The following is a 20612-nucleotide window of genomic DNA, read 5'->3' as shown; positions in this document are numbered from 1 at the left end:
GCAGCTAAAACATGTTTACTTTGACGCCTAACCGATTTTACGACCTCGCTATATCGTGGCCCCGACTATACATGATACGTGACAAAAGGCCCTTCGGTCCAAAGAGGGGTCGTAGACAATATTAGGGCGTCGCGTAGGAGCATTCTCAGTCCGCATACAGTGCTCTTACCACCAAATAGAAAAGCGAACCTTCCTTGTGTCCAATAAAAGTTTATAGTTTAAAATAAGGATTATTAATTATTTAACAACTGTTAGAAAAGTCCAAAAAGCGAAGGCTTGAGTGGGCCATGTGCAGTCTTCTGCTGCGTTTCCCCCTCCTAGGGATAGTTGTGCCTCAAGGCTAAGAAAGGCCATATTGTCAAGGGGGTCCTCTTGACTAGGTTTATCAGGAAAGATAAAATTGTATCAGCACTCGTACAGTATAGTTCGAAATACAAGCATTCACTCTGTTTAACCGCCCGCGTTTATATCTTATTCCACCGCTCACCACCGTTATCCTGTGTACCCTCTTACACAACCAATAACTCCCATAATCCAATACGTTGTTAACAATTTCGTTTACGGACAATTCTTGTGTACAGTGTGTAAGAAATGCGAGATTTCGGCGGCGAAGTGGTGGCCCAGACTTTGTCACCCAGGAAGAAAAGCGCGCGGGTACCTGAGGGTGCCATAAACTAAGCCCTTTCCCCGGAAAGTCGAACGAGGGGGCTCCAATGGTTCTTCGGAGCAACGCGGGATACGACGCGGAGAGGACACTCTGGGAATAGCCGTCGTGCGAGACGGACACCGGAGCATTTAGCAGTCGCTTATCACTATACTTTAATACATTTTTAGTTGATACCCTATCCTGTGTTAAATTTACTTGAGTTGTGCTAACAAGTGATTTTTGCTAAGGGAACTTTCTTTTAACACTAATCGTGCCGACACTTTATCCATACCTATTCTTACCGTGAACGGTCAAATGACCGGTTATGAAATAATCATATTTTTCCGAAAGAAACACAGGTGATTGTTAATTGAACATAGGAAACAACGCAGAAAACAGTCTTTAGATAATAATAAAAAAAACGTATTTGTATTTTTATTTTCAACAAGAACGGGAAAAAACAGATGCATGGTTTTAAGTCAAATTTTAAAACCGGTCATTTGACCGGGAGTGGTACGTTTAGTGTTAAATGGACAGAAATGTAGAAAACGTGTTCTAAATTTTTATCGCAAGGTCAGGTGAAACGTAAACATTAAGTTTTAGAATTTTCTTCGCGATTCCCACAAGTTTTGTACACGTTATCTGGTATACTGAATTTGAAATTTTCGTTACAAGCTCGGGTAACGAAGTTGTAAACATCGGGTTGTACAATTTTCTTCGCGATTCTCGCAAATTGCAATTTTTTTTAGTATTTTCTACGCGGTGTCTAGTATACTAATTCTTGTAATTTCTCTAAAAACTCAAGTCGTTTGGTCTAATTTCAAAAGAAAAAAGTTATAATATTCTAAACAGTGTCTGAATATTAGTAGGAGTCACTGTACCTACACTCTATTTTATTTAGAAACAACATAGTGCACTCTATTTAACTTATAAACGAAACTGTGAAATTATGTATTCATATAAAATTTATAATAATTCTCTTGTGATTGTTTCTGTAATTGTCCTTGTGAAATTCCCGTAAACCTGAATAATGTTAAACGTCCATTCTTTTAGCGATGAATACGAATTGTCAGAGTGGAGGAATACATTTAAAGTATTCAAACAGCGGATGAAATTCGCTCCTTTTTTTCCAAATTTGGTAGATCAATGGGTTAGTTATCAAGTGGCTAATTTTAACGACAAAAGTAAATCGTCGAGCTGGAGAAATGCATTTACTTTCGGTATAGTTCAATGCTCCGCTGCAACGAACTATTCAAATAGCGGATACAATATTTTCTTTCTTTCTTCTACATTCGGTAGATCAATAGGTTAAATGGCTATTTTTCACGATGAAGGTAAATTTTTAAACTGAAAGACGGCATTTATTTCGCGTATGGTCAAATGCTCCAATTCAATTTGACTTATTCTTTAAATGTCCATCTTCGATTTGCTGTTTTTTCTTCTAAATTTAAGAGGACAGTAGTCTCTTTTTAATAATGAAAACCAGTTATTAAACTGGAGGAATATATTCCAGTTGCGTACGGTTCAGCGATCTACCGCAATGAAATGCTCAAATGGCTGATAAAATTTGTTCCTCTTTTTGTCCTAAATTTGGTAGACGAATGGATAGTTATTATATGATATTATACGAACGATAATAAATTGTTTCGTTGGAGAAATGTACTTCTGTTGCGTATAGTTTAGTGCTCCACTGCAACGAAATATTCAAACAGCGGGTAAAATTTATTTACTCTTTTTTTCTTCTAAATTTAACAGGTCAACGGGTAGTAATTATGTTTATTTTTGACGATAATAAACTGCTCGGCTGGAGAGATGGTTTTATTCGCCGCAAGATTGAATGGTCCGAAGCAACGAACTAATCAAAGTATAGTCGGGGCCACGATATAGCGAGGTCGTAAAATCGGTTAGGCGTCAAAGTAAACATGTTTTAGCTGCCGGGACCCCGAAATTGACAGAAATACGAGCAGATAAGTACTTGAAACCATGGTCAGGACCGTACAAAGAATTCTTGTATCCAGCGAAAGTCAAACTGATTCTAATATATTTACTGAAAACTGCATGCAGCTAGGACAAATTAGGGTTTCTCCCTCTGGGGGAAGCCGCTTTTGGAAGTACGGTTACAAGTAAAGGTCTTATTGAGGTCTTTAACATCTTCATTTACCTGCTCGTGTTATATACAGATAGAAAATGCAAAAGGATTGTGTAGCTTTAATATTAACATATTTTCCATTTGTAAATGAAATACCATTTTCTACTTGAAGTACCAAATCATATGCTACCATTCGTTTATTGTTGGAACCCTCAAACAGACTGCAACACACGGCCTTGAGTGCCGCAACATCAATCGGTGCCGATTCTTGAGAGTTTAATTTACGACCTCGCTATATCGTGGCCCCAACTATACCTTTCCTTTTTCTAAATTGAAAAATTCAACGGAAACTTATCAGGTGTGTTTTTAACAATGAAAATAAGCTGTTAGCTCGAAGAAATGTATTTGTATTATGCTTCGATGCTCCACTGAAACTGGAACGTTCCATTTTATTCGAAATTGGACGATTGTTACGTTCAACTGACAGACAAAATTTTCCATTTCGATCAATCTATCGAGTGGCAATTTTTTTACCGTTCAGTTTAATGATATTAAATTGAAAGAATATGTCGCTCTTATCTCCCGATAACCGGCTCCAATACAGTGAACCATTTAGATAATGGATACAATTGTTTATTTTAAACTTAGCACTCTAACCGGTACTTATCAACTACAAATTTTGATTAACGACAACCTTGAATGAAAATAGCAAGAACAACGTGTCATTTTTTTTCATATTAATGCGTCGAGCTTCAAATTTGTCTTTTGTAAAAATCCTATTGCTTCTTACTGAAAATGAATATTAACAAGAATTTTTCATAAATATCCTCGACGCACGATCGACGCGGCCGAGTTAATAAGATTAACAGACGATCGGGGCCGGCAATTTTTCTGATTTTAATAATATTGACTTTCCATTAGACGGTGGCACTATTTGGCAAAACAATTTCCGACACGTTCACACGTCAGAACTGAAAATACCGTATTTGCATTTGACGCGGAGCCACAAAATTATACCTAATGCGACAGTTGACGTTTCTGTCAATTCGCAAATTTCCAGTTAAAAAGCTGCGATACGCGGGAAATTAAACACAAACGCGTGTAACAAATTGATTCTCACGGTTAATAGTATCCCAACGCGATTTTTTCTTCGCTTCCGATTTCTCTTCCCGCCGATGTTTCATTGTTACACGAATGAAAATCAAATATTAGTCGGAAATGATCAGATATTTCGCAGAAAAATACCATACGGCGGTTTTCAGAGAACGAGCAACAAGAACCGCTGAAAATTCTCAACGGCGAAATACATATCGGTGAGAGTCTATTTTTATCAACGTCACGAGTACCTTACGTAAAAGCAATCAACGACGATGATACAATGCAATCCCGGAGAATTTCTTTTTTTCATCGATTCAACGGCCGCCTTATCGTTCTGAAATTCTCTCCACCCTTTCCACATGCCGAGCAATCGATAAATTACGACAGTTGGGACGATTTCGTTATCGTTAGAAACCGAAGGAAGCAACACGATCCGGGAAGTGGCGATCGCGTGGTGTCTCGCATGGAAACATAGAAACGACGTTAACCAATAAAACAATATCTGTTCCGTCGTTAAACGTCGTTCCGTCAAATTGAAACATCCGTCGCGCGGCTGTAATACTGTTTACGAGGCCATTTGATTGCACGCAATCGATCGTAAAAGGAACTACGCTTCCTCCAAGCATTCCCTCTGTCGCTAAAGGTTCGAAAGGCAAAAAGCAATTGATTTGGCGAAAAATGAGGAGGGGAAATAACGCGCGATTCCGCGCGCCTCGATGAAAAATACAAGGCGGAAAACGTGGAATAAAGTTGAAGGCAAGGAGAAACCAAGCGCCAGTCTTGGATGACACGATGAAGAGAAAAGAGAGGAGAGACAGGCATGAGTCCTTTGTGTTCGTGCAAGTGGACGATTCGTTGACCCGCGGCTGCAATTCCTCCGAGCTTTTATGTCAGCTCAATTGGCCGGCAAAAGTTGTCGACGCACCAAGAAATAGCCGTGCTCTTCTTCTTACCGTGTACGTCCTCCGCTATCTTCCCTTCCCTTTTCTCTCCCCGCCCCCTATTTCATACGTAATATCGATAAAACTGCGCGCGTTCGCCAGGACAATTCGTAGTTTCTGCACGGTCACGATACCTCGTAATGGACAACGGGGTAAAACACGCGTTTCCATCGTTCCGACGCGTGTTCTACATTATTCCTCGATCAACATCGGGTATACGGGGTGGGCCAGGTAAAACGGATCGCCTAATTGTCTGATCTGGCTACGTGGTGGTACGAGAGAAATTTGTGTATGTGATTTAACACTTTTTGTGTGACTGTAGTATGCACCGGCGGTACACGATAGTTTTCAAAAATGGAAGTTTCTCAATGCTCTCGTGCGAAATATGTGCAAAGGTTGGGTTAGAGTGTCAAGTATTCAACGCATATTGATATTTTTCTGTAATTAAGTATTTTAATGTGATTTTTTAACTTTGTTTGTTCCACGGTATGTGTTAAATGGTTTCAAAGTGTGAATAAGATGGAAGAATAGCTTTTTTACTTTTTTTTTTTAGGTTATCTGTGGTTTTTTACAAGAATGTGTGTATTTTTTTTGTAATGTGTGTTGCAGCAGATGTTTATGTGCATTTAAATGTGCATAATATGATCTTGAAATGATTTAAAATTTTTATCAAATGTGAAACTTCCCCTTTTTTTTGCAATTTCTTCCATTAAACAAGTTTTTCTTCAAGATTTTCATCAAAATTTTCTGGTACCACCATAGCTAGAGAAGATTGCCTGTTTTACACGGTCCACCCTATATACATATATCTTGAGCTCAAAGGAACTATGTACATATAATTTTTGAGAATAAGGAAAATATGTACTGATTAATACTGAATGGAAGATAAGACGTGTGGTCTGTTTTACGTGATCCACCCAGTATATATATCTCGAATTTAAAACAGTCATATATACATATAATTTTCGAGAAGAGAGAAGAGCCTGTTTTACGTAGTCCATCCTATATACATATACCTGTGTATGACGAATTAATATACGGATCGGCGTTGACAACGTTGTAATCAGATATAATTGCCAGGAATTTCCCCGGAATTTCGTTCTATCCGGGTCTCCGTCGATTTTTACGCGAGAACATGTGTCGATCGTGGCAAGAGGAAAACTCGATTAGCGGAAGGGGGAATCGATCTGTGACCCACAAAACCTGCTATTCAATAAGTGGTTACAACCTATGGTTATTATTCGATAAGTTTTTATTCGTCGAGGTTTCCTGGAACACGGCGAATCTCGAACAATGGAATGTTCATTTTTTCCCCCTCCCCGCCGCCCCCCGCCATTTTGATTTATCGTGCGCTCGTCGAGGGATTTTCACCGTGGAAAATGTGTATCAATCGGTTGGTACAAAGGGGAAATCAGACTATCGAACGTGGAAATTGAACTACGATTGATTAATTGATAAAGGAAACGCTAATTGAATACCGAAGAAAGGTTAGGTTTCTGTTTTCTTTTTGTTCCACTGGTAATAGAAAAAAAGAGCAAACCTTGAGAGACGGTGATTCAAGGAATTAGTAATTCCTGCGCAGCTCGCCGGCAGTGAATAAGCGTTCAACGGACAAAACCTCAACGAGAGCAGACAGAATAAAAACAGGCAACGTGAGTCACCCGTGTGTCAACGTTCTTGGTGCCCCTAGCTCCCGATGTTTCTTGCTTTATATTTATTAGGTATTCAAAGAGAGCACACACCACTGAAGAGCGTTCGAAAACCATAAGCCCGTATATATAAACGATAATTCGTACCTCGGTTCGTTCAAGGACAGAGACGAGGTGCACAGCAGACTGGTATACATTCTGCTGCGCACACAAGCGACAATCTCCTGTATACAGTAAGCCGCGTTTCCACGAAGAAGCACACGGTACAGATATTCTCACAGATCGATCGCGGAAATTCGACTGAAGATCGCACGTGCGAAAAGCACGTGCGAGCTTTTCCCCACCGATAAACAACGTCAATCGAGATAGCAAGGTGTATCCGGCGCAAACAATGGAACGGAGAAATCGAGCATGCCTGTCGATATTCTTCCCAAAGTGGTTTATCGTGTGCGAAGATCGCGGAATTCAATTTAAAAATAACACCTGAATCGCCCCCTCTCCACTCCTGGAAAATGAGAGGATGCAAAAAAAGAGTACGAGGGGAAAAAAACTGGGAGGAGAAACAGTACGAAGCAAGTAGCAGAGCGTGAGATGTCAATAAACGTGTATACATATACGCGTCGTACAGGTGTGCACGTCTGTCGAAAGAAATTATCGAAAGAAGAGCACACAGTCGAGGGTAATAAGAGAATGTTAGCACGGATGGAAAATAAGAGAAAATCGTGGGAAGCTCGTGTTCTACTCGATCACACTGAAACGATATCACCGAACGAATTCGCCACTTCACTGACAATCACGAAAACATCTCGAACGAGAGAGCGAAGGACAGAGAGCGCGCGAATCGCCGAGGTCATGGTGGCCCGCTCACGTTACTTCGTATCGTCGCGATTAACATTGTTGCCGGAAAGTTGGTCGAAGTTTGGCGGGGACTTGGAAATTCTGGCCGATGCACAAACTCGTTCGTAACGAGTTCGCTGAAACTCTGTGAAGCACGACGTACCTCTCTCTGGTGTACCTAGAGATCTCTGTCGTCTAACGGGGCCCGATCCACCGTAGGGATTTCTTCTCTCTCTCTGCCTTTCGTTCCAAACTCTGCTATGCCTCGACGTGGTAAGTCGAGTGTAGGCCAGCCTTGCCGAGCACGGAAATAGAAAGCACGTATCCGATGTCAGCGTCGACGTTGTGAATCTTTGAACCGTTCCATGAAGCTTTTCCCGCCCGAAACGATCGCCGTTGAGCGATTCATATGGTATAATACGGACACGAGAAACGCAGCTTGCGTGTCGACTGAGTCCGCCCGCGATACTAACTCGTGCCTAGCCACTTTTGCACGCTGGAGAACGTACTCTTGTACCGGTTAACGATACTCCGTGCGGTCACCCCTCCTTTTCTGCTTCGGCTGTCCGCCGTATTCGTTGTCGCGTACCACTAGCGTGGTCCTTGTTCCTCCGTTCCGTTCCTACGTTCTAACCTCGTCTTCCTTTCCTTACGGTCCGTGCATCACTCTTCCAGTTCTTGAACGAATGGCTTTAGCAATACGTGATTTGTCTTGAGAGAGATTCGAGCTCGTGATGCATTTCAGTCACGTTTTCTCTGTATGGATGTTAAGAATAGCAGATTTAGGGAATTTTTGATGAATTCATATGGGTGGGATTGAAGTTCGAGACAAGGTTAGGTTACGCAATTGTTGATTCGTAGAATTTGGAGATAATAATCGGTGGACAATTATCGTGCGCGTGTGTACGTGTCTTTTTAGTTTATCTTGATAAAGGTGTTTATGAGAATAGTCATCGCTTGAAGTTCTTTCGCATTACTGTAGATAAAATACAGCAAAACCGTTTAATAAATGATTCGCGGATATTGTCGAGAGATCTTACGAATTATATTTTCAAGAAGTAAGGTCGGTTCTTTGGTTTGAAATTATTTATAAAACAACGACAACGAGCGTGCAAGTAAGGTGGAAACAATTTCCCCCGTGCAGAGGGAATAAACAGTACACATAACTGTCTTCGCATGAAATACTTTCACTCATATTAGTATATCGTGTAATGAAGGTTGCATAGCTGCAGGCGCTGCTACACGCCACGAACTGCCGTAGATTATATCTAGAAAGAGAAACACATTCGCGGTGCGCAAATTGATATAAACTTGTCTCGCTGCATATTTCAAGGCGGTGAAAAAATCTATTTTGCAAAAGAAACCAAACGAAACTGTAATTTCCTCTTTCGAATCACCTGTTATTCTAATCCGTGATAATTTTCTTTTTCTTTTTCAGCCACCTGTTAATTAATAGAGCACCGCATTTCGTATTGTTGAATCCACTTTCGCGTAATTCATACATTCGAACCGTGAAATAATGCATTAAAGGGAAGTTCCGCCACTCCGTTGAAAGAGGAGTGGCCGGAGTTATCTCGTAAAAATAACTCGTTAAAAATTCCGCTTTGTTCGGGACACGGTCTATTTTAATTACACAACCGTTGGCCGAAGAAACTTTTCAGAAATCGGCCGCAATGATGACGCGCGAGTGCACTTAAGCCAGTCCCACTGTGAAATAGTCATGACCACGAAACAGAGATATCGGGGCAATTTATAGATACCGAGGACGCAAATAATGACTGGCCTACGTAATCCGCGTCTCTACTCTTCATTTTCGAGAGGCGACGGAACAAGCTCAGCGCTTTCGACCAATGAAAAAGGTGCTCCACCGACGGGGGGATTCCTGCATCTTGCATTTCGTAAGATCCGTAGAAATTAATGATGTCTTCCACGGCTCTTGAGATCTTCACGGTTTTCATTCCCCTTTGATCCAACTGCATTGAATTAATTCCAGAGAGATCCAGGTGCCGTTGTCCTCGCCGCCATTGTGTTTATCATTGCAGTTGCAGTTGTGAAATTTGTCGATCAGTCAAATGCGGCCATTGTGTACCTGGGGGATTTTCAATGGACTCCTCTTGTTATACCTCGCAGGAGTATTATCATCTTTACACTCGTCCCATTTTTTTATACTTTTTTTTTGTTTGTTTATTCTTCATTCTGTCCGAATCCGAGATATCAGACGAGCGATAGTTTACACGTGCACAAACGTATATAGTTGTGTTCAGACTGACGGATGTAGTATGTATGTATACGTATATATTGAAATTACGTCCGGATGGGCAGTTGCCGAAGCAACAGAGCGGAACGAGTTTTTTTTTCTCAAGGCGAAAATATTCCGAAGAGGTATTTTCTAGCGTGACAATGTCGCGTTATCTATTGTTTCCAATTTAAAAGGCAAAAATATATGTATCGCCGTATTTCATTTAGCCCGTGAGTTGAAATGGCGATACAATTCATAAAAAGAGGAATCGAATGCAATTTATTTTGGTTTTCCATAACGCTTCTTCCTTCGCGATAAAGAGTACGATTCGATTAATCCTGTCGTTCTATCGACGTGTGTATAGGAAAAAAAAAAATATATATATATATGTACAATGGAATGAGATGTTTTAAATAACAACGAAATTAACTACTTTGATTAAGAAAATCTATTGCTTGTATTTTGCTATTTCGTTACACCCCTACCGTACATGTAAAGGAATGCTTTCTTCCTACACTTGAAAGCTTCGATATCCTTTGCGTTTCGTCGATACTTTCGCAACGTAGGAATTGTACGGTTTCCGAGGTCGTCGACCCTCGATGAGTATCTTGTTTACACAGATCAATTAACAGAGGCTCCCTGCGATCGTTACGCGCTGAATTTTTCATACGTGGAGTGAACATGGTCACGAGCACAATGTCGGACGCGACACTGATGAACTGCACCTTGGAAACGGGGAATAATCATACCGGAAGGAACGGTCGTGGATTACCGAAACGATTCGATCTATATACGCTCACGCGCCGTGAAACGTGTTGCATCGCATTACGTAATCGAACCATTGATAATAAGATGCCCGTGAAATAGAGACGTTTCTTCGTACGTAACCTTATCGTGCGCACACGTAACAGTACACATGATTATCCGCATCGATTTTACACGGAAGAAACCATACATCTACTTGTTGATACGCCGCAACGATTTCGAGAATAATTCCTCGGTGACTCCGTTCCCTGGAAAGATTCAGTTTCGCTAACCTAACCTATAAGTTGGAACAGATTCATTATTTCTTTCTTTCTTTCCTTTTTTTTTTTACCACGAAATTACATCGTGACCTGCAGCGCAACGAACTTTCAACGACACGGTAACAAACTAGAAAATTTTTAATCTAATTTTCATGCTAAATATAAAATTTCAGTTAGAACGTGTCTCGCCCACGCGTTTTACGCAACGTGGCTACCGGCCAGACGATCTGTGAAAATTATACCCGTGCAAACAGAGAGGTGACTTGCCGCGAAAAAAACATATAATTCCGTAGGGAAATTACTTCCCCTCGATACTAGTGCTTTCGCGTCGCAATGCTTTTAGGAACTTGTACTCGTGTCAACTATAACATACTAACCTTACATAGCACTAGGTCAAGATTAATTACATTGTAGACGTCACCGTTCATTGTACGATCGTACAGAAAGTTTAGCCCCTGTGAAAGTTTTTTTTTTTTAAACAACGTGTTCCATGAGTTCTATGGTCGACGTGCTTTTATTTTAAAATACGCGAGAGTTTCAAATCGCGAGCATTTATCATGTTTACGAGGAAAAAGAGAGGAAAGGAAGGAAGGAAAAGGGACAGAGTGAGTGAGTGTGAGAGAGAGAGAGAGAGAACTCGTCATTTCTACGTAGCACTAAAGGAAAATACCTTTACATGAGAATCGTCACAGTCAATCAGCGACCTCCAGTGAACAGAGCGGGAACACTGATAGCTTGTCGTTACATCGACTATCCGTGACGTTAAACGACGATACAGGGCGCGTAATGTGATGGAAGTTACGTTTTTTTCGCACGGGTAAAAACAGGGTACAAGTATGAAAAGTAATATATGCAGATATTAAACGTGCATTTAAATATTCGTGAAAGCAAACATCATCGTTCGAATTAAAATTCCAATCGAGAATCCATCAGCTATGATTCACGAAGAGAATTCATTTTGTCGAATAACGACGCAGATTCTTTGGGAACTGCGACGTTTTAAAAATTGAACACGAACCAGCCAGACGCATTTATTGATTCACCTCTCTATCTTCTCTCTAGTATCTACATCCGCGATATCCTCGGTATATCTCGCTTTCGCACGACTACGCGAATTACCTGTTTCGACGAAGATTATCAATACATCAGGAAAGTTATAGACTGTACGGAAACGGTGCATGCTCTCTCTAGTACATAACCATGAAATTAGAACACGAATGTTTTGTCAGTTCCGTATGTTTGACGGATTGAATCAATAATGAAATGCGGTAAATATTTCACGATAACAAGGGAAAGATTATTTTTGAAATGTTTCTGACAAATTATTCGATACACGGGAATTTCCAACCGTTATGGTTGGCATATTATGCACGAACGACTAACGTTTTTCAGCAAAGTAAGCAGTGGCTGTGTGCAACGTTTGCAAGAGCGGTACACGCCTCGGGACTATACGAGACCGCTACTCAAGTTTATACATCGGTGGTGCCATCCATTGACATGTAGTCTCATTACGTATTTCTGCTTGGATAGTTTGCAAGAGTTAGCGTTACCAGCCGTGCAAGCGATGTCTTCAAAGTTTGCGTATAATAGAGTAACGAGATTTCTACATTTAAAACTGCCATTATCTCAAGTATGACCTAGTTCGAAAATGCGACATTACGCACACGTAGGCTTTCAAAATTTTACGCATTGAACTTCTGTTCCTGGTATTTTTTTCTTTTTTTCTTTTCTTTATTTCTTTTCCATTTTTCGCTTTTATTTCACGATCGCTACTCACATGTACGCCTTCAAAGCGCCAACGTAAAACGTACGTACTACCCGCTTAATTGTACACATATATATCTATCTTCTAAAAATTAACACACAGACGAAAATAGAGCTACATTTCTTGCCGGAACTTACTATCCATCGATATCATCTCCATGGTTGTTCAGGCAAAAGTCCAAAAATCTTGTAGGTAAATTTTCAAATCCGTACAACACCAACAACGTATGACACGTCACCGATTTGACTGGAACGTAGCCAAATTGTTTTGTGGTCGTTTATGCGCATCTACTTCAAACGTGGTATACTTTTTCTATGCTAGAGGCGCATCTAATTACGATCATGCATCAGAATTTTACAATCTCCTGTGCAATCCAAAACGGTGTCCTATATATGTATTATCTCTATTTGTGTTAATGTGCACAATACATCTGTTTTCTAATAAAATCACCAATCATTAAATAATGATCATTAACTGATTTAAATAATGCAAACACTTGAATGATTTAGTCTAAAACGCAGCTTCATTATTTCAATAGGATATAATTGAAACACAGTAACGCAAATTATATTAAAATCGAATTAAAACACTAAATAAATAAACAATACACGGAAAATACTTTTGTTGCAAATAACAATTTTAATAAAAGTAAAAATTACTTCTGCTATCACCGGTCTCTGTGCCCACGCCATTGCTTGACCGAAGTTTTACGCGAAATTCTGTCGTTGCTCTGAAGGCTTGCTAAATAATTATTGAAAACAATCCTCTATCCTCGACGCGAGCCGCGCGCACACAGTTGCAATATGCAGGTTCACGTTATGGTAATATCAATAATAAATGCCACAATCATAATTACGGAAGGAACCGGCCCGCATTACGTAGAAATGGACAACAACGTGAACCGCGTGTATTGTAACGGGCTACAGTTGCGTAACCATAAGCAAGCACGTAGATAAAGATATAAATGGAAAATGAGAGCGGAAAAAAACAAACGAAACCGAAAGAGCAAAAAGGTGAAAAAAAAAAAAGAAGAACGAACTAGGAGCAAAAGAACGACGCGCGTTTCATCGGTGGCTACACAGCTGCTGCATATGAAACACAGCTCACCCGAACTGTCCACGTGACGCGTCCGAATAAAAAAGAATCATATTCGATACAGACGGTCACCGCGATCGTTTTCACGAGAGAAATCGCACGGCATTGATTCCAGGAACGGTCGTCCGCAAGGCACCTGCGCCACGTTCCGCTTGTAAAACCGCTAATTAGGCCGTTGTCGAGTCGTCTAGATGCGACGGAGGAAAATTTAACTCACGGCTCGGTACGTTGCCAATCGCTCTATACGGATCGAACGTTAATACTCGTCGTCGTCGGTACACACCGATTCGCCCCGAAAATTCACGAATACGCAGAGGTTATGACGCACTTCACGATTGTATCGAGTGAAGAACGTGTACACAGCCGTTCGAACGGTTGCATCATCCTTTCGATGGGTGGGAAAAAATTCGAGATGCGAGAGAGTAACGACCGTACGGGATTTCGATTGATTTCGCGTTATTAATCATCGAGGAATGATGAAAAGTTTCTCGACGTAATCCGCGTGCCGTCCAAATGGAACCATGACTGTAGCCCAATTTCTGTCCTTCATCGTGCTCCTCCGTGTTTCCCGTCTCCAGGCAACCGAGGCTCGCGTCACTCGTGTGCATATGTGTATGTCTTCCTACACATCGATGACGCCTGCTCGTTGCGAGTGCACACGCGCCTGACGTATACTGGCACGTATACACAGAAACAGCATCGATTGCCTTTTAGGCAACGAGCGCATGGACCCGTATTATCTGTTCACCAATCCCGGCAGACTCGTGCACGCTTGATGATATGTTCCATTAACGCTTAATTTGATTGTAAAATCGGAACGTCGAGCAGAGCAACTAAAAACGTTCGGTTTGTTACGCCACGCGGCAACGCGATTAGGATTGGCCCAGCTTGAACTATGGCGTCAGGCGCAAACCGAGGATTCGACTGGAAAAAAACGAGCAAATTGTTTGAGGTTAATTTTTTTTTTTACACGATCCGTTGATTTCTTTTCGACTATTTTTTAATGCGAGGTACGCAGTTGCTAGCATCGCTTGGAAAGCGTTTAATACCGTAAATAACAGAAATACGTATATCGTAAATTATATTCGAAATAATTGAACTTTGACACACACGTGTGTACGTTTTGTTTTTTCCAAAGGAAAGCGGGAATCTTTGATTCTTTGAATTACAGTCGTACACAGATTGTTGTTTAAAGAATTGTATTTATGAAATTTATATGGAACTTGTGGTAAATATTATTACGTTGTCTGTGTGGTGTTGTTTACATGAAATGAAATGTAAATAAATCTTTTATCGGCCGAATGGTTTCACACAGAAGTTTTATTAAATTGCAGCTCATAAAATACTTACGGATAATTGTATTTGTCTGGTTTGGCCTTTCTTGTTGAAACAGAGCCGGATTAACGTGTCGAAAAACGCAATTTATTATTTTCACACGTTTATAATAATCTTTCGGAATTTGGCGAGATAAAACTGGATGTATAACTGAAAAAAAAAGTGGGTGTTCGAATGCAAGCAAACGAGAGGATCAGAGAAAACGGTCGTTATCAAATATACAACCCTGTAATCTATTTTTATTTCAACTATAGGTAAACAAACAAGCGCGTGTTACAACTCGATAGCGCTCAACGAATTGTTCTGCTTGTATTACGGTTAGTGAACAAGAAACCTCGAATACTGTTTATTCATCCATTCACTGCAACCGGTATGTTTTCAAACGCATTCCACAATGTTGCACGACCGTTTATTGCGTAGGCAAACGCAAAATACATGCGATTGTCCGCATGAAGTGCTTCTAATCAGAATCGACTTACCGCTTAAATTTGCGTCGACGTGCTTGAATAATTCAAGGTTATGTTGACGATGTATTATAGAAATAATCTACGTAAATCCATAAATTCTCATTTATAGCTTTCAGTTATATTTTATAAAACGCATGTACTTTAATCATGTGCGCATATACAGGGTGTTCTATTTATTCTGCAAAAATTGGAATATCTCCCGAAGGAGTGAACCTATCAAAAAAATGTTTCGACAAAAGTTGTTTGGTATGAAGTGGGACGTCATATGGTGCAAACTATGTTTTTGCAGGTCGAGTGGTGGGGGGAAATTTCGAGGTCAAGTTAATTTTTTTTATACGTAACCATATATTTTTCTTTTTCACGACATCAAGTGTAAGGCGTTGTGCGACGCGCCTAGGCAACGACCGCGGAACCCGAGCCGCAGGGGGACCTAGACCAGGAGCAGCGCAGGCTGCATCCCCACCCCACGGCTTGCAGGGCCCTAACGGCCGAAGAAGCGTATAAAAACGGGAAAAAGGGCAGCGGCCCACACATTATTATACCCAACCATCGACCAACGAACCAGCGTCATTTTAAAAATCAGTTATTCTAAGCCCTTGTAATTCTTTACTCTTACACAAATGTTATAATATACGGTTCCATTTAAAAAAATCAACTCGACTTCGAAATTTTCACCTGCTCGACCTGCAGAAAAATAATTTGCACAACAAGGTGTCCTCCTTCATATGAAAACAACTTTTGTTCGAAAATATTTCTGATAGGTTCAGTCTCTCGCGAAATATTCCAATTTTTCAGGATAAATGAAACACTCTGTACATATAAATACACGCACATACACAGGTATAGTCTTCTGCGGGGAAGTACTTACTTAAAATTACCTTTCGATGCAGAATATTTGCTGCTGTAAATTCGAACGAAATGAAATATGCCTTTTATCATCTTCACCTTGCAGCAATACGCGTTCATTTAAATACAGCTGGCTTGTACGATCTGGTTTTTCGCGAAATTTCTATCTCTTCTGGGTAGGGAAAATTTACGGGGTTAATGAATCACTATGAACGAGGTTTGTCGACTCATGAATACTGTAGTTATCGGAAGTTACAAACAAATTACACGAAGTTATAGCATTGTCGGCTGAAACGTATTACACTGCAATGAAATAGACGTCATTTAAAGTAAATGGCGTTCCACTAATTACTATCGCGCGGTAATGCAGAAATTACTGTATCGCCATGTTTCTTTCTTTGTAATTACCCCCCCCCCCCCCAACCCCCTGCAACGTCGATTGTTATGGTGATCAATCACAAAGAGTGATTCGTCACCGACGAAATATCCAATACAGCCACAATGGAATATCGTTACGTAATAACTGGAGGTCAATTCGCTGATAAAAGAAAAAAGAAAAAAAAGGAAGCGAAGAGAGATAGTGTTACTGTTTCATCCAACTAAACACACAGCGAATATTTACCCCGGGAATGTTAGGCAAACTTGTCGCGACATAACGAATATCGAAATCAATCTAAAAATGACTGTCCCACCAGTTTACGCTCGCATGTCAACGATAAATCTGAAACGGAACACTGAAAATTTCATACAAATGAATTCTTTATAATCAATCGTACACGATATATATCGTATGAATTTTTCACCGATTTTCATCCGGCTCGCAAAATCTCGCGCTCCACATCTCAGCCCTACGATATTATCATACTCCTCTTTTTCAACAAGTTGCATTATTCAATTTTCTCCGTTAACACGTTGAATGCCGGGCCAATTCTACGTAACTTGTCCACGGTGCCGAAAAGAATTTTTTATTCTAATACAACACACTGCAATATGCATAAATAATATGCCAATAGTTAGAAATAAAACTATGTAAATATGCTGTATGATGCATTAGGTGAAAATTTTACAAACACTACCATTTATTCAAATTAAATGCTTTTACTAATTCAACGTGTTAAATTTCCAAATTCTCAGTCACTTTTCCTATTTCTTCTTTTTTTCGACTAAAAGCGAGTCTTCGAAATTTCACACAAACGAATTCTTCATAGTTAATCCAACGCGATGTAAAAATTTGTAATTAATTTTTAAGCAACTCCGTCCTCGATATCTCACTCCTGCAAACAGGATCGCCCCTTTTTCCCCCCGAATTGCAATTGCCCGAAAATTTCGTTTCGTTGCCGACGAAGGGTGTAAAACGCAAGTTTCTAAATTTGTCCCCGTGCAAAATACACCCGGTCACTTTTCTCTCTCTCCCCTGGACAAAAGCACTCGCCTAGTTGCAGGTTAAGCAAGTTTCGTTGAACACTGGTTTTCGAACCAGCGCCGGACAATCGAAAAAAGCGTTCGGGGCCAGGGAAGCGCTTAAGCCTCTCCTCTCGTGTAAGTAAAAGCGCGACGCGTCGGAGCGTGCCTTTTTCGAACGGGATTTCGGATTTAAAAGAATAAACGGATTAGTCGGTTGTGAATAGCGCATCTTCGATGGATTAATAGCGGGAGAGAGAGGGAGGGTGAACGTTAGAGGAAGGAAGAAGTGTGTGCACACACGCGCACACCGCTTCCACGATGATGATCGTATCGCATGCGAAACGGGTGATTGAATTATTTCATCAACATCATTGCCGTTGATGCGGAAACAAATGGAGTAATAACGCCGGTAACGCGATTCAATCGGCGAACCTTTGATAAAATAATGCTTATTACCGGAGTTTCGGATCGCTTTATACACGCCGCTGACTTACTTACGAAAGATCCTCCTCGCGATTCTTTAAGGACGTTTCAACCCTTGTGTCAATAACCGGATACCCTTTTGCATAATTCTCACTTCAAATATTTCATCCTCCAGGTGAAAGATTGAAATATCCGGCCAGATCGTTGTTATTTCGCACATTTCCTATCCGTGTTTGCCTCAAGTTTAGAATTTTCTTGTCAGAAAACTGCTAAAACTCGACGATAAGGTAGACGACAATTCTGCTTGTTAATACCGCGGCACCGTTTTCTGCGGAAGAATCGTTTCTGGAAATTGCCCCTTATTCCGTCCGCTCCGGCCTGTAAGGTTGCGATTAATTGCAGCGCAGAATATATTCCGGCCGATTTTACCCCGGATTTTCAGGAGCGCACGGTCGTTTAAGCGTGCTGTCGCACGATTTTCGGCGAAATTACGATTTCGCGAAAAGGGAGGGAGATGCTTGATTAATACTGAGAAATTGAAAGGACTGTCTTTTTTTTTCACCTGTTTACGAGTAATTTTTAACGGTACACTGTTGGTTTCTGAGCGGAGAATTAACAGGTGAGGTATATTTTTAAAGCAGAGCAAGATACTCCTCTGTGTTTGCTGATCTTTCTTCTTTCTCTTTTCTAACTGTGAAATTATAATGAAATTCGTGTTCTTTCTTCTTGGTTGGTGGTATGAAATGAAACGATGTTGTGGTCATATTGTTATTATTATCATAAATATTCTTTCGTATCGTGACAAGCTGAGGAAAATAATGAGCATCGATACCAAAAAACGTTGGCATAAATCTTTTGACTAGCATCATTTCTATTACACAAAGAACCGTGAAACTATGCTGCGGACACGCGAGATTTCTCTGACACTTTGCATTACTCCTTTTGTTATTTTGTTTTCTTGGTTTTTTCGCTTTTTGTATTCCTCTTTCTTCTTCGTTAAACGTATTAATTATTTGACCCGTTCGAAAATATTCAATTACACAACTCTCTCTCTCTCTCTCTCTCTCACTCTCACTCTTTCTTTTTTGGTTTCTTTTTTACTTTGGCTAATTCTCTGAATGAAACACGTTCCCTAGTCGAACGTTACGCCCGTGTTCAGCTACATAGAAACGATGACGGTTTCAAAAATACTTATTACAATTAGAAAATCATGTAGAGTATTATTCAGTCGTTGCGATCCTTAATCAATAATTCGTAACTAATACTAGCACACATCGCTCGTTAATACATAACATACATATACATATACATATATATATATACATATACAGCGTGGGCCACGCGAAGTAGACCGCCTAATTATCTCCGCCCAACTGTCGCGCCGCGGGACAAAATCTTTCACACGTAATTTAAGCGGTTTCGAAGATTTTTTCCGCCTTTTCTGAAGAATTTCAGAATCCAAGGTCATTCTACGATCACGTCGACGTCTGCTACGACACACGGTAGGAAAACATATGTACACGTTCGTGCGAAAAAAGAGCATTTAGGCAACCTTGAGGAAAACTAGAGAAAAAGTGTCGTTTATAAAAGAATCTCTCTTCCATCTTGTACCGTCCCTTTGAAACTGTTTAAATTACACGCGAAAATGTCCCCGGCACCGCTACCATACCTTCAGCAGATAATTAACCGAGCTGTTTCACCTGGCACACCCCGTATACACGACATTTTCGTTCCTCTTTATGCCACATTTCTTTCTTCCCGTTCACTCGTCATGCCTCGTCCGTTATTGCGAAACGACAAATAAAAAAATAAATAAATAAATAAATAGATCTTTGTGTGACAAATCGCAAGGAATACTTACATACAACTCGGCGTGTGCGTACCGATTCGAGGCGGGCGACGACATCGGCGCGTGAGCAACAGGAAACAACGTTCCGACCGGAAATGTAGCTCGGGGGGGAGAACAGTTAAGCTCGATGTAAATATTCATTGTAAACAGAACGGTGAGACCGTGTGTGAATCGCCTTTCTTTAAAATATCATTCGCTCGGAGGCGTATCAAACGCGGTTGACAAACGCATATCGAAGGGGGATGCGTTAAATCGAACGCGGAGAGGGATGGAAAGCGGTATTAATTTGGTAAACCTAATTGCGAAAAAGGCAACAAAAAGGATCCTCCGTTTTTTTCTCTATTTTCTGGTCGAAAACACAAATTTCGTTTCTTCTTTCTTCTTCAATTCTCCCCTTTCGTTCGTTCCCTCCGTTTCTCGCCTGTTCCTCTCGCTCGAGCTCCCTAACAGGCGGCGGGAAAAAAGCGCTCCGACGTTTATTATCCTTCGCCAAACCGTTCATCATCGTCCTCACTTATAAGAATACTAGATATTAACGACAGTGGGCAGCGCAAAGTGACTCGTCGAATATCCGATTCATCAGGTACATCTCCTCGCACACTGTTTCCTCATGTACATTGTCTCATATTTTTTCCTCTGTTTTATTTCATTTTTCTTTTTTTCACCTTTTTTTCGTCTTTTTCTCTTTTTTCTCTCCTCTTTGTATCTCGTTTAGGCGAACCGCGTGATGTCATCGAAACGCGTTTCTGATTAGAATCGAGGCACGGATGAAGAGACAGGGAGTGAGAAACAATTAGAGCGACAGAGACAGATTATAGACACACACACACACACACATGCACGCACACGCGTGTGTATATATACACGTGTCAGAGTGTACACACGTGTGCATAGATACACGCGT

General features: G+C 40.6%; 1 protein-coding gene across 1 annotated transcript in view; it reads right to left on the bottom strand.

The window, feature by feature from the left end:
* Positions 1-7470, bottom strand: part of LOC108575574 (choline transporter-like protein 1) — a 53259-nt gene extending 45789 nt beyond the window's left edge. Inside the window, exon 1 of the mRNA XM_017938396.1 lies at positions 7424-7470. The gene's annotated coding sequence lies outside the window, so the exon portion shown is untranslated. The remainder of the gene's footprint in view (positions 1-7423) is intronic.
* Positions 7471-20612: the final 13142 nt, after the last annotated feature.

The sequence above is a fragment of the Habropoda laboriosa genome, unplaced genomic scaffold (genome assembly GCF_001263275.1).
Source record: "Habropoda laboriosa isolate 0110345459 unplaced genomic scaffold, ASM126327v1 scaffold186, whole genome shotgun sequence".
In the NCBI taxonomy this organism is placed as follows: Eukaryota; Metazoa; Arthropoda; class Insecta; order Hymenoptera; family Apidae; genus Habropoda; species Habropoda laboriosa.
This window is presented reverse-complemented; position numbering and strand designations above follow the sequence as displayed.